Consider the following 13,643-nt stretch of genomic DNA (forward strand, 5'->3'; position numbering starts at 1 on the left):
CCAGAGGTCCCTTAAACTATCCTCATTTTTAAAAATTATTTTTCCTTTTGCTGTTCCAATTGGTTATTTTCTTCTACCTTGTCTTCCAAATCATTGATTTGATCTTCTGCTTCATCTAATCTGCTGTTGATTCCTTCTGTATTCTTCATTTCAATTATTTTATTCTTCATTTTTGACTGGTTCATTTTATGGTTAGTATGCCATTATTTTATGCTTACTATCTCTCTATATTGAGGTTCTTGCTAAGTTCCATGAGCAACCTTATAACCAGTGTTTTGAAGTCCGTATCTTCTAGATTGCTTCCCTCCACTTCATTTAGTTCTTTTTCTGGCGTTTTCTCCTGTTCTTTCAATTGGGACATGTTTCTTTGTCTCCTCATTTTGTTTCTATGTATTAAGTTGATTTGCTATGTCTCCCAGTTTTGGCAATGTGGCCTTATGTAGTAGGTATCCTGTGGGGCCCAGTGGCAGAATCTCTCTGATCACCAGAGCCAGGTACTCCAAGGACTGTCCCTTGTGTGGGTTTCGTGTACCCTCCTGTTATCCTTGAGACTTGATTGCTGTTGGTATGTCAGTGGGTGGGATTGACCATCAGGCTTACTGTCTGTGAGGATTGGCCATGACCACAGCATATGAGTTGCTATGGGGGTGGTGGCTGACACCATGGAGCAGGAATCACCCCAGTGGTCTGTGGTGCCTGCCAAGACTACCCTTTGGGTGTGCAGCTTTCAGGGTTAATTTGGTGGTGTTCTGTTGTGGTCTGAAGCCAGCCACTGGGTGTGTTGGTTATGGAGACTCTTAGGAAGGGCTCATGTGCAGGCCATGGTCAGCTGCTGCCTTTTATTAGTCCAGGGCTACCTGGTTGGAGCTACAAAGCCATCAGCAGTTGGTCGCTGCTTGTGCTCAACCTAGAGGCATGTGGGAGAGATCACACTGAGAACCAAGGCCAGCTTCTACCTGTACCAGGCCTGGGACAGCTCATCAAAATGCCCAGGGTACCCCAAGGCCTCCTGCCATCTGCTGGCTGCCTGTAAGTCTCAGCACCTGAATGAGCCTTGGATGGTACATGAGTTGTGTAGGGAGGGGTTTCAGGGAGTCACCAGGGTGGGAAAGTGACATTCACTGAGATTTGGCTCCAGTGCTAAGACTGAGGCCACTCAATAAAAGGCACAGAGCACACTGAAGCCAGCCCCTACCCATCTGGGTACCACAGAATCCCTAGAGTTTTCCAAGAAAGACTGCAGTGCAGGCCAAGGCCAGCCTCCCACTGCCAAAAGAGCCTCAGGTTGTGCTGAGTTGGGTGGGGCTGGGTCCTAGGGAGTCACCAGGGTGGAATGAGTAGAGTTTACCAGGCCGATGCAGATTCAGATTTGACCATGTGGAGGGATGATTCACCCACATAGCAGCTACATGGGAGGACAGCTCAACACAGGGACAATGGCGGCTGTATGCCTGCCCTTGCCCTGAAGCCACATTACTCAGCCCCTCTCTGTATGTCTCTGGTGCCCTCCAAGCCACTGTGTCTCTGCTGGAGCCCAGGGTGAGTTCCTGGGAGTCAGAGAGTCTGTGTGTGGGCCCTTTAAGAGGATACCTGGTTTTCCAGCAGCTTTCTGTCTCACCTAGATGGGCAGGATCCCTGCTGATTTTCACAGCCAGATGTTATGGGGGCTCCTCTTCCCGGCCTTGGTGCTCAGGACTGGGGAATCCCAGTATGGGGCTGAGACCCTCGCTCCTCAGGATGGACCTCTGTAACTAAGATATCCAAACTGATCCTCAACTGCCACATGTGGATGTGGGGTCAGCCCTTATCACACCTCTGCCCCTCCTACCAGTCTCAATGTGGCCTCTTCTGCATATCCTTAGTTATAGGATTTCTGTTCAGCTAATCTTCAGATGATCTTCCAGGTTGATTTTTCTATAATTTAGATGTAATTTTAATGTGATCATGGGAGGTGACAAACACAGCATTTTCCAGCAATCCCTCTCCTGGGTATCTACCCAAAAAGTCTGAAAACATTTATCCATAAAGACATGTGTGCTTCATTGTTCATTGCAGCTTTGTTTATGGTTGCCAAGACATGGAAACAACCAAAATGTCCTTCGATAGATGAATGGATAAAGAAGTTGTGGTATATATACACAATGGAATACTATTTGGCGGTAAGAAAAGATGATATAGGAACACTTGTGACAACATGGATGGATCTTGAGAATATAATGCTAAGCGAAATAAGTCAGACAGAAAAAGCAGAGAACCATATGATTTCACTGACATGTGGTATATAAACCAAAAACAACAAAAGAACAAGAGAGACAAATGAGAAACAAAAACTCATAGACACAGACAATAGTTTAGTGGTTGCCAGAGGGTAAGGGGGGTGGCGGGTGGGAAAAGAGGGTAAGAGGGATCAAATATATGGTGATGGAAGGAGAACTGACTCTGGGTGGTGAACACACAATGGGATTTATAGATGATGTAATACAGAATTGTACACCTGCAATCTATGCAATTTTACTAACAATTGTCACCCCAATAAATGTAAAAAAATTATATAGCTAGATATAGATAGACAGATTTATAGATATTGTGTTAAATAAAAAGGACACTCTGTCCACGTCATCATGTTTGTTTAAAAAGAAAAACAAAACACAGCATTTTCCTGCCCCGCCATCTTGACTGGAACCTTCCTGACTATTCTAAGTTACTATTTCACAACTTCTTTCTCTCTTCAAACTTCAAGCATCACCTTCATATCCCAACTTTTCACTTACTTTTTATTTCACTCTCTAGCACACTATACAACTTATTTACTTATTATGCTTATTGTTTAATTTTAGTCTTTCTCCACTGAAATGTAAAGTCCACAAGGTCAAAGACCTGTTTTGTTCATTGATCCCAAGTACCTAGAATTGCCCACAAAATGAAGATTTGTTAAATGAATTGTTTTCTGTGATTTTTGCATCCTCATAAATTATATCACACTGCATGTAATCTTCTGCAACTTGCTTTATTCACCCAACATTATGATTTTTAGATTTATCCATGTTTGTTCTGCAACATATATATATATATATATATATATATATATATATATATATATATGTGTGTGTGTGTGTGTGTGTGTGTGTGTGTGTGTGTGTATACATTTTAACCAATGTATAATATTCCATTATGTGCATATGCCATAGTTTACTTATGTCCTCTGGTTCTTGTAGACAGTTAAGTTGCTTCCTTTTTTCTATTATAAATAATGCTACAATTAACATTCTTGTTATAGCCTCCTATTACTCTATAAATATGTCTCCTATAAGTGAAATTGCTAAATGACAGAGCATGTACATCTTCAACCTGACTAGACATTGCCAAATAGATTGCCACAGTAATTGCACTAATTTACACACATACCAGCAGTGTAGATGAGTTCCGATTTCCCCCACATTCTTGCAAATAAATATTTTCAGATTTCTTTTTACCAACCTAATGGGTGAAAATGAGCATCTCACTAATGTTTGAATCTGCATTTCCCAGATTATTTCATGAAGTCAGCATGTTTTTATAGGTTTTCTGACCATAAGTATTTCCTCTTCTGTGAATTGCCTTTTTGTATCCTTTACCCATTTTACTTTTGTCTTTTCAGTATTGCTACTTATGGGTGCTCTACATATTCTATATTCTAATTATGGGTTTGTGATATATTTTGAAAAAATGTTCCACATTCCTATAATAATAAATGTAATTAGAATAAACCTATTTGAGGAAAAACCAACGTTTAGTACATAGGCAAATCAACTGGTAGGAGCCATATATAAAAAAAGAATCCTATTAGGCAGAGTTTCAAAATGTTTTATTTAAGTACATTATACATACAGAAAAATCGACATATATTATGTGTACATCTTGATGAATGTTCACAAAATGATGACATCTGTATAACCATCCTCCAGAGCAAGACACAAAACATGACCAGTTCCCACAGAGGCTTCTCTTGTGTCCCTTTTCAGTGCCTATGCCCAAGGATGGTAACCCCCCTCTTGACAATTAGTTTTGCCTCTTTTGTAATTTAAGTAAACAGAATCATTAGGTATATACTCCTCTGTGTCTGGCTTCTTTTGCTCAACATTATGTTTGTGAGATTTATCCATATTGTCATATGTATTTGTAGTTAATTTGTTCTACTTTCTGTACCACATTTTAATGCATGAGTATACAATTTATTTATTCATTCCACTGTTGATGGACATTTGGGGTTTTCTCCCCCTGAATTTGGGGCTACTGCAAATAGCACTGTTATGAGCTTACTTACACATGTATTTTAGTGAACATACATATGTATTTTCCTTGGACATATACAGAGAAGTAGAGTTGCTGGTCATAGGACATGCATATGTTCAGCTTTAGTAGACACAGCCAACTAATTTTCCAAAAAGCTTGTACCAATTATTGCTTGTCTTCTGACCTTAAATTTGTTTCTCATGTCTTTTATTATATGATATTCATATATCAAATGTATTAATCTTTTCCTTCAAATCTTGTATTCTGAGTTTTATTCAGGAAATTCTTCTCTACTTTGAAGAGATTATGATTTTTGTCTATATTTCTAATTGGTTTTAAATTTTTGATTGTGTACTTTAGGTCTTTTATACATATAGACTTTATTTTGTATAAGTCAGGAAATTGGATTTTTTTTTTCCATAAGGGAGACCAATTGTCAATAATATTTATTAAATTGTCCTTTCTCTACTCCTTTACAAAACCACATCTTTCATATACCAATTTCCCATATATGTCTTTTTCAATTTTGTAATCAATTTGTCAAATTCCACAAAAATGCTTCTGCTAATATTTTGATTGGAATGTTATTGGATTTATGGATTAATTTGAGAAGAATTACTAACTTACTGACTTGAAGTCTTCCCAGGCCGAATGCAGTATTTTTGTGAGAGACAGTCCACCATGTGCCCTGAGCATCCTTGTTATATTTTTGCTGTTTATACCAAAAATCCAAGTCCCTGATGATTCGTTACCTGCGCCACTTTTCAATGTCACGTTTGCAGTGAGAAACACTGAGGGATGAGGAAATATCTCCCTACAGAAAAAGAGCAGGCTTGCTTCTCTTCTCTATAAAAGCAGCGGAATCTCATTGTTCCTGACCTATAAAGCAATCCACTACGTGAGCAGCCATCCATCATGGGTCCTTTACATTGCCCATTTGGGACTTGGATGGCATTGAAAACAGACACAAACACACATGAAGCTCAGACTATCGCTTTTGCTGTGAATAATAAAGTCCTTTGTCTCTCATCCAAGCTTTTTATGTCTGATGTCAGAATCAAACTACAGCAGGCTAATGTGTTACCTTGTATGTAGGGTAAAATCTCAGACCCTGTGCAGTTCTTGACAAGTATATTTCTCCACTTTCAGATATCTTTAAAAAATTTAGTACAATTTTGCATAAAGGCCTGTATATCTTTGTTAGCTATCTTTCTAGCTGCCTTATATATTTAGGGGCTACTGTGAATGGGTTATTTTTTCTATTGCAATTTCTAATTGGTTGTTGAATTCTATATCTTTTTTACATGTCCCTGGTGTATCTCCTCATATGGAATAATGTATTGTTTCCCTCAATAGACTGTTGGCTTCTCTTGCAAGTAGAAACCATGCCTTATTCATGTCTGTATCCTACTGATGAAACATTTAATTCTATTAATATTTATTGAACACCTACTATGTATCAGTTGCTAAATAAGGAATGAGAGGTATATAACTATAAATAAAATAGTGTGCCTGTTTTCAAGGAATTTACAAAATGTGAAGAAGACAGACGCAGCCACAAAATATTACCATTAAGAAAGTAGTATTTTGCATCATCACAGATATATAAACAATGTAGTATGGAAGTAGGGGCAATTCATTGTGATTTGGAGGATTCTGGAAGTTCTCATACAATAAGTAGTATTTAAGTTGGGCCTCAGAAGGTAATCAGGATCTAGACTGGTGCAGATGGAAAACGGGAAAGGGAGATGACTTCTCATACCGTGTCTGGCATTCTAGGCCTTCCACAATTTAGCCCCAAGCTACCTCTCCAAACCCAGATGTTAAGTCCTCCAGGAAATAAAAATTAGATTCTCATCCATTAATCATCTTCCAATCTCATAATGCTTGAGTTCCTACCATGTTGCTCTGCATTATAGCATAATGACGAAAAGCAGAAGATCTATAGTCAGATAACTTTGGATTCTGGCCCAGGCCCTACAACTTATTGGCTTTGAGACCTTGGGCAAATGAAAACTAGTAATAGTACTTATCTCCTAGGGTTGTGTGATAAGTTAGATAATTCTTCCAAAGCTTTGGTTTTGTACCAGGCACAGGGCATGTACTTAATAAAAATTATTATTAATGGTACCTCTACTCTATCCATCCCTCTGGTATTAACTCTCAAATCAATTAAAACACACTTATTGTATTTCCACTATGTGTAATAGATTGTATTAGGCATCATGGAGAACATGAAGATGAATACGACCCTATTTCTGCCCCCAGTGACATGTCAAGTACAGGTTATAAAATATGTACACAAATAGTCATGAGGCAAGACAGATTAAAAGACCTGGATTCTTGCTCTGGCCATCCATAGCATGAGGAAGTTGGATCACATGATCACCCAAGACTATTTCCAAGTCTAGCATTATGATTGTATGACTTCTATAATTGTGCTACATCAAGATTAATAAGTACCAGGGAAAAGCGGAAAAGAGGTTAAACCTAATTCTACCTGGGAGAGTCAGGGATGCCTGCATAGAGAAAATGAATTGTGTTGCAATAGATGGGCGTCATTTGGTGGGGAAAGAAATGGGAGCAATGTAATTACACACAGAGGGGAAAATAACAACAAAGGGAAGCGTAGGGCACACTGTGGGACTACTCAGTAGTCTTGTATCATTGGAACATCAGGTTTCGTAATGGTTAAATAGGGAAAATAGAGTGGAAACAGTAAACTGGTGTCAGACCATGGAGAACCTGGAATGTCATGTTAAGTGGTTTGGATTTTATCCTGTAAGCTGTTGATGTTGTAAGGTGGAAAGGAGACCTGTTAAAAAGAACTGTGGCAGTTATTCAGGTATAAAATAATGAATGACTGAACAATGGCTGCAGATCTAATAGTAGAAAAGTAAGGACAGAAATCTTTTGACTTTTTTCATATACTACCTTGTGTGTATTGTTGAATAATTTTTAATCAAATGTTTCTTGAGGGCAGGGACCATTCATTCATACTATAAATATTTATCGAGCACCTACTATATGCAAGACACTTTTAGGCACTGGAAATACCATCATGAGTGAGAGAGTCAAGATCCTTACATGTTAAAACTCTCTGAAAGTATAAAAACTGATGATAGCACTGAAAGTGGGGAGACTAGGAACAGGTTGGCAGGGGGGATAGAGAGTTCGATATTTGACATTGACTTTGGGATGCCTATAAGATATCTCAGTGAAAATGTCAAGTAGGTAGTTGGATACAGATATCTTGAGCTTTTTTGTGCTCCAGCCCACAATTCCTCCCCATTAATGTATTAATTTAAGATGTACTATTTACTTTTTGAAAATTTAATGAATTACTGGCATCCTTACAGATAATAGCACATTATATTAATCAATATATAATATATTATATTGACTGTATCAATGTGAAGGATCAACACACATAAACTTATTATTTTTTATTAAAATTTTTTTTAAATTTATTGGGGTGATATTGTTTAGAAAAATTATATAGCTTTCAAGTGTATATTTCTATAGTACATCATCTATAAATCCCATTGTGTGTTCACCACCCAGAGTCAGTTCTCCTTCCATCACCATATATTTGATCCCCTTTACCCTCTTCTACCACCCCCCTCCCCTTACCCTCTGGTATAACCACTGAACTATTGTCTGTGCCTATTCGTTTGTTTGTTCTTTTTATTAGTTTCAGGTGTACAAAACAATGTAATAGTTAGACATTTAAACTCTTCATAAAGTGATAACCCACACCCCAAGCTATTACCCCTCTGACATTTTATACAGCTGTTACAATACCATTGACTACCTTCCCCATGCTGTACTCCCCATCCTGTGACTACACATACCTATATATTTAGTTATAGTTGATATTCAATATTATTCTACTTCAGCTCTTCAGGTGTATAGCCCACTGGTCAGGCATCTACACAGTCTATGACATGATCCCTCTGATAAGTCCAGTGCCCATCTGGCACCTTACATGATCTTTACAACATTGTTGGTTATATTCCCCATACTGTATCAACTATCAATTTATATTTCTTAATGCCTTCACATTTTTCACCCTGCTCCCAACCCCATTCCCATCTATCACCCTGATAGATTTAGTACCTATCTGGCACCATACCTAGTTATTACGATATTATTGACTATATTTCTTACGTTATACCCTACATCCCCAAGACTACTGTATAACAACCAATGTATATTTCTTAATCCCCTTTCAGCCATCCTTAACCCCTTCCCATCTTAAAGAAGTCCCTCTAAGAGTCCTTGTAATACTGGTTTGGTGGTGATGAACTCCTTCAGCTTTTACTTGTCTGGGAAGCTCCTTCAGTTCTAAATGACAGCCTTGCTGGGTGGAACAATCTTGGTTGTATACCATTGTTTTTCATCACTTGGAATATTTCCTGCCATTCCCTTCTTGCCTGCAAAGTTTCTGTTGAGAAATCAGCTGACAGTCCTATGGGGGTTTCCTTGTAGGTAACTAACTGCTTTTCTCTTCCTACTTTTAAGATTCTCTGTTTGTATATAAACGTTGGCATTTTAATTATGATGTGTCTTGATATGGGCCTCTTTGGGTTCATCTTATTTGGGACTCTCTGTGCTTCATGCACTTGTATGTCTGTGCCTATGAGTTTTTTTGTTTTTATCAGTTTCAGGTGCACAAGACAAAGTAATACTTAGACGTTTATCTTTTATATCCCTCACACTGTGTGAACCCCCCTACCCCCATCCACTAAACCTCTGACATCGCACAGAGCCATTACATTTCCACTGTCTCTATTCCTAATGCTGTACTCCGCTTCTTGTAAGTATATACATACACACACACACACACAAACACACACACACACATATATATATATATATATATATATATATATATATATATATATATAAACACATATACATACAAACTTGTAGTTGACTTTCATTATTGTTCGGCTTCAGCTTCAGGTGTACAATGCAGTGATCAGGCATCCATATCATCCCTGAGGTGGTCTCCCTAATGAGACAAGTGTCCATCGGATACCCTACAAAATCTTTACAACATTATTGATTACATTCCCCAAATTAATTTTCAGAACCCTGTGGCCATCTTGTGGTTACTGACTGTTTTCTAATCCCCTCACCTTCCCCCTTATCCCCACCCCCCTCCCATCTAGCAACCTGCAGTTTTTCCTCTGTCTCTGAGACTGTTTATGATCGGACATTATTACTTCAATTATGTTCTCAATCCCTTGCTTCCACTCTTCACCTTCTGGTATTCCTATGATGTGTATGTTGCTGCACTTGATGTTATCCCAGAGGTCTCTTAAACCATCTTCATTGTTTTTTATTGTTTTTTCTTTCTGTTGTTCTGTTTGGGTGATTTCTGCTAACTTGTCTTCTAAGTCGCTGATTTGATCCTGTGCTTCATCTAACTTGCTGTTAATCCCTTCAAGTGAGTTCTTTATTTTAGTAATTGTGTTCTTTATTTCTAACTGGTTGATCATTATGATTTCTCTATCCTTCTTTATGTCGTCTCTAAGCTCCTTAACCATTCTTATCATCAGTGTTCTGAACTCTGTCTCTGATAGGTTGGTCACCTCTATTTCATTTGGTTCCATTTCTGGAGGTTTCTTCTGTTCCTTTATTTGGGACATGTTTCTTTGTGTCCCCATTCTGGCTGACTCTCTGTGTTTGCTTCAATGTATTAGGTAGATCCCCTAGAGTACTTAGTTCTTGCTGAGTTATCTTATGTAGTATGTATCCTTTATATTTGACTTGCACTACTTCGGTCTTCTCCTCTGCATGTGCTCCAAAGGTAACTCTTGCCTTGTGTATATTGTCCTGTTAAAGAAGATCTTTAATTGCTTTTCACTTGTGAGTAGGTGGGGTTAACTCCTAGGCTGACTAGTTGTGAGACTTGGCTCTGCCCACCACAGGGTGTTCTTTGCATGAGGGTTGACCACTTAAATGTAGTTTGACCTCTATGGGCTCTTGTGCCTGTAGAGAATCCCCTCTGGGTGTGTCATTTGTAAGTCAAACCCGGTAGTACTCTGGTTTGGTCTGGAGTTTGCCTCTGGGTGTGTTGAATCTTGTGCCTCTTAAGCTGGGCCCTGGTAGGGCAATTTTGGAACAAAGCAAATCACCAAGAACAACAACAAAGAAAAACTCAAATACATTCACATGTAAAAACAACCGACAACCCACACTCAACACAGGTAAAGATATGAAAGATATAAAGACAAAACAAAATAAAAGGAAACAAAACAAAACAGAACAAAATGCAGCGCCAGTCTTGGCTTAAGCCCACCAAGTAATCTCCAGGTTGTCCTTTGCTGTACCAAAGAGTCCTCTGTGTATTGTGCAGGCAGAACGGGTCACCTGGTGCCCAGAGTGACATTGCGACTGCAGATTTAGATGGCTGCGGCTGAAGGGTCTGGATGGTAGTTTCTACAAAGTCAGTGTAGTTTCTGCCCTTGCCTGCACATATGCACACTGAGAGTAGCACCACCAGCCCTGTGTCCAGTTCTCCTGAGTCTTAGGGCCGTTCTTTCGTGTGTGTGTGTGTGTGTGTGTGTGTGTGTGTGTGTGTGTGTGTGTGTATGTGTGTGTGTGTGTGTGTGTGTGTGGCGGGCGGGAGATTTCTGAGCTGCTGAAAGCCCAGAGCTGCATCTGCTGCCTACTGCTGATCTCTGGGTGTGCCTCCGCAGTTGTAATTGCCCTGCCCTAGGCAGGCCAGAAGGGGTGGGGGCTGGGGATGGAGGGGTCTTTTCTCTCCCAGCCCAGCCATGTAACACTCTTCCCGCAGGCCAGAAAAGGTGGTGGCTGGGGGTGGAGGAGTCTCTTCTCTCCTAGCCCAGCAAAAATCACACTCTTCCCAGCCTCTTCCCTGGGTCAGAGCTGCAAGCCAGTCTTCCCAGAGCCTGAGCACTAAGGCTCCTCTGTAATCTGACACTACTCCTCACTTCAGGGGCCAGTTTAAATCTCTGGAATGGTGGGGATAGGATTGGAAGAGCCAGGGGAGGGGCCCAAGTATGGAGTTTGTGTCCTTTGTCGGAACCTAGGGCCCTACTGGCTGCCCTCTCGGCGGGAGAGATCAGCTGTGGGATGCAGGGAAAGGGCCCACCTCCTGGCTTTTGTGTTCTCTGTTCCGTCCTGGGATCCCCCGCATCTCTGCAGCTGCGGATGCTGGCCCCGTTTCCACTCCACTCCCTTCCCTCTTCCCCTGCTCACCCAATTTGCCCACCTTCAAGTAATCCTTGCACAAGTCTCTTAGCTGTTCTGCATGATGAGCAGAGAGTCCTTTGATGGGTTATAGATGTCCCGTTTGTGATAAGATCCAGAGGAGAACTCAAAAAGTGCCCCCCGCTGCCGCTATTCCTATGACGTCACTCCTCCTGTGCCTCTGAGTTTTTGTTTGTCTTGTTCATTTGTTGCTTTCAGTTTTATATCCTACATATGAGTGAAATCATATGGTTCTCAACTTTTCCTGTCTGACTTATTTTGCTTAGTATGATAATCTCAAGATCCATCCATGTCGCAAGATCCATGTCACAAATGGCAGTATTTCATCTTTTCTTATGGCCAAGTAATAGTCCATTTTATATATGTACCACATTTTCTTTATCCAGTCATCTATCAAAGGACACTTTGGTTGTTTCTATGTCTTGGCCACCATGAATAATGTTGCAATAAACACAGGGGTACATATATACTTACAGATAAATGTTTCCAGATTTTGGGGGTAAATACCCAGAAGAGGGATCTCTGGGTTGTAATGTAATTCTATTCTTAATTTTTTGAGGAATTCCATACTGTTTTCCATGGTGGCTGCATCAATTTACATTCCCACCAGCAGTGTATGAGGGTTCCTTTTTCTCCACAACCTCTCTAACACTTTTTATTACTTTTATTACTTTTATTACATTATCTGTTGATAATGGCCATTCTAACAGATGCGAGCTGATATCTCATTGTAGTTTTGATCAGCATTTTCCTGATAGCTAGTGAAGTTGAGACTCTTTTCACATATCTGTCGGCCATTTGTATGTCTTCTTGGGAGAAGTGTCTGTTCAGGTCCTCTACCCATTTTTTAATCGGATAGCTTGTTTTTCTTTTGTTGTTGTTGTTGAGTTGTATGAGTTCTTTATGTAGTTTGGATATTAGCCCCTTATTGGAGGCATTGTTCGCAAATATCTTCTTCAGATTTAACACAATCTCCATCAAAATCCAAATGGCACTTTTTAAAGAAATAGAACAAAAAATCATCAGATTTTTATGGAATCACAAAAGACCCTGAATATCCAAAGAAATCCAAAGAAAAAAGAACAAGGCTGGAGGTATCATACTCTCTGACTTCAGCTTGTACTACAGGGCAACAATAATCAAAACAGCATGGTATTAACAGGAAAACAGACACATAGATCAATGGAATAGAATTGAGAACCCAGAAATAAACCCACATATATATGGGCAGATAATTTTCGACAAAGAAACTAAAAACATATAATGGAGAAAAGAAATCCTCTTTAATAAATGGTGGTGGGAAAATTGATAAGCTGATTTCTTAACACAAGATTATATTCTCTCTTAAAACAAAAAAGAAGAGCATTACCCATAAGAAACTCATAATAATCCCATTCCCGAGATTCCTCTTTACTGTTAACAATTTTTAAAAACCTCAGCAACTGATAAAAATCCAACAAAAGATACGTTAGACACTATGAGGAATATTATGAAACTTTGGAAAACATTAAAGTTAGATCTCAACCATTATTTTTATTTACATTAAAACTCAAGAGCTAACTTTTGCTAAAATTAAAATCTCAACAATAGTTTTTTTAGAAAACACAATTTTGCATCTATTTTTAGATATTGATCAGAACAGTTAAGAAACTCTTGAAGAACAGGAATGAGGTGGAAAAGACTTTCCCTATTAGATATCAAGACTTATTACAAAGCTACAGTAATTAAGGCAATGTCATATTGGCACAAGATTAGAGAAATAGACCAACGGAATAGAACAGAGAGGCCATAAATAGTCCCAAGAATATATGAACACTTGATATTTGACAGAGTTGGAATTGTGAATGTGTAGGGGAAGGAGAAATTTTTCAACAAATGATATGGGGCAATTGGGTGTTCATAAGGGGAAAAATTGAAATTGGACTTCTATTCTCACACTCTACTCAAAAATTAATTCCAAAAATATTAAAGACCTAAGTGTAAAAGGCAAAACAATAGAAATTTTAAATATTAACATAAGGGGATATCTTAATGATGTTGAAGTAGGGAAGGATTTCTTTGAAAAGTCACAAAAAACACCATGCATAAAGAATAAAGATTGATACCTTTGACTATATTGAGAACTT

The sequence above is a fragment of the Rhinolophus sinicus genome, chromosome 18 (assembly GCF_057876585.1).
Source record: "Rhinolophus sinicus isolate RSI-liver-muscle chromosome 18, RSI-T2T, whole genome shotgun sequence".
NCBI classification, from domain to species: Eukaryota; Metazoa; Chordata; class Mammalia; order Chiroptera; family Rhinolophidae; genus Rhinolophus; species Rhinolophus sinicus.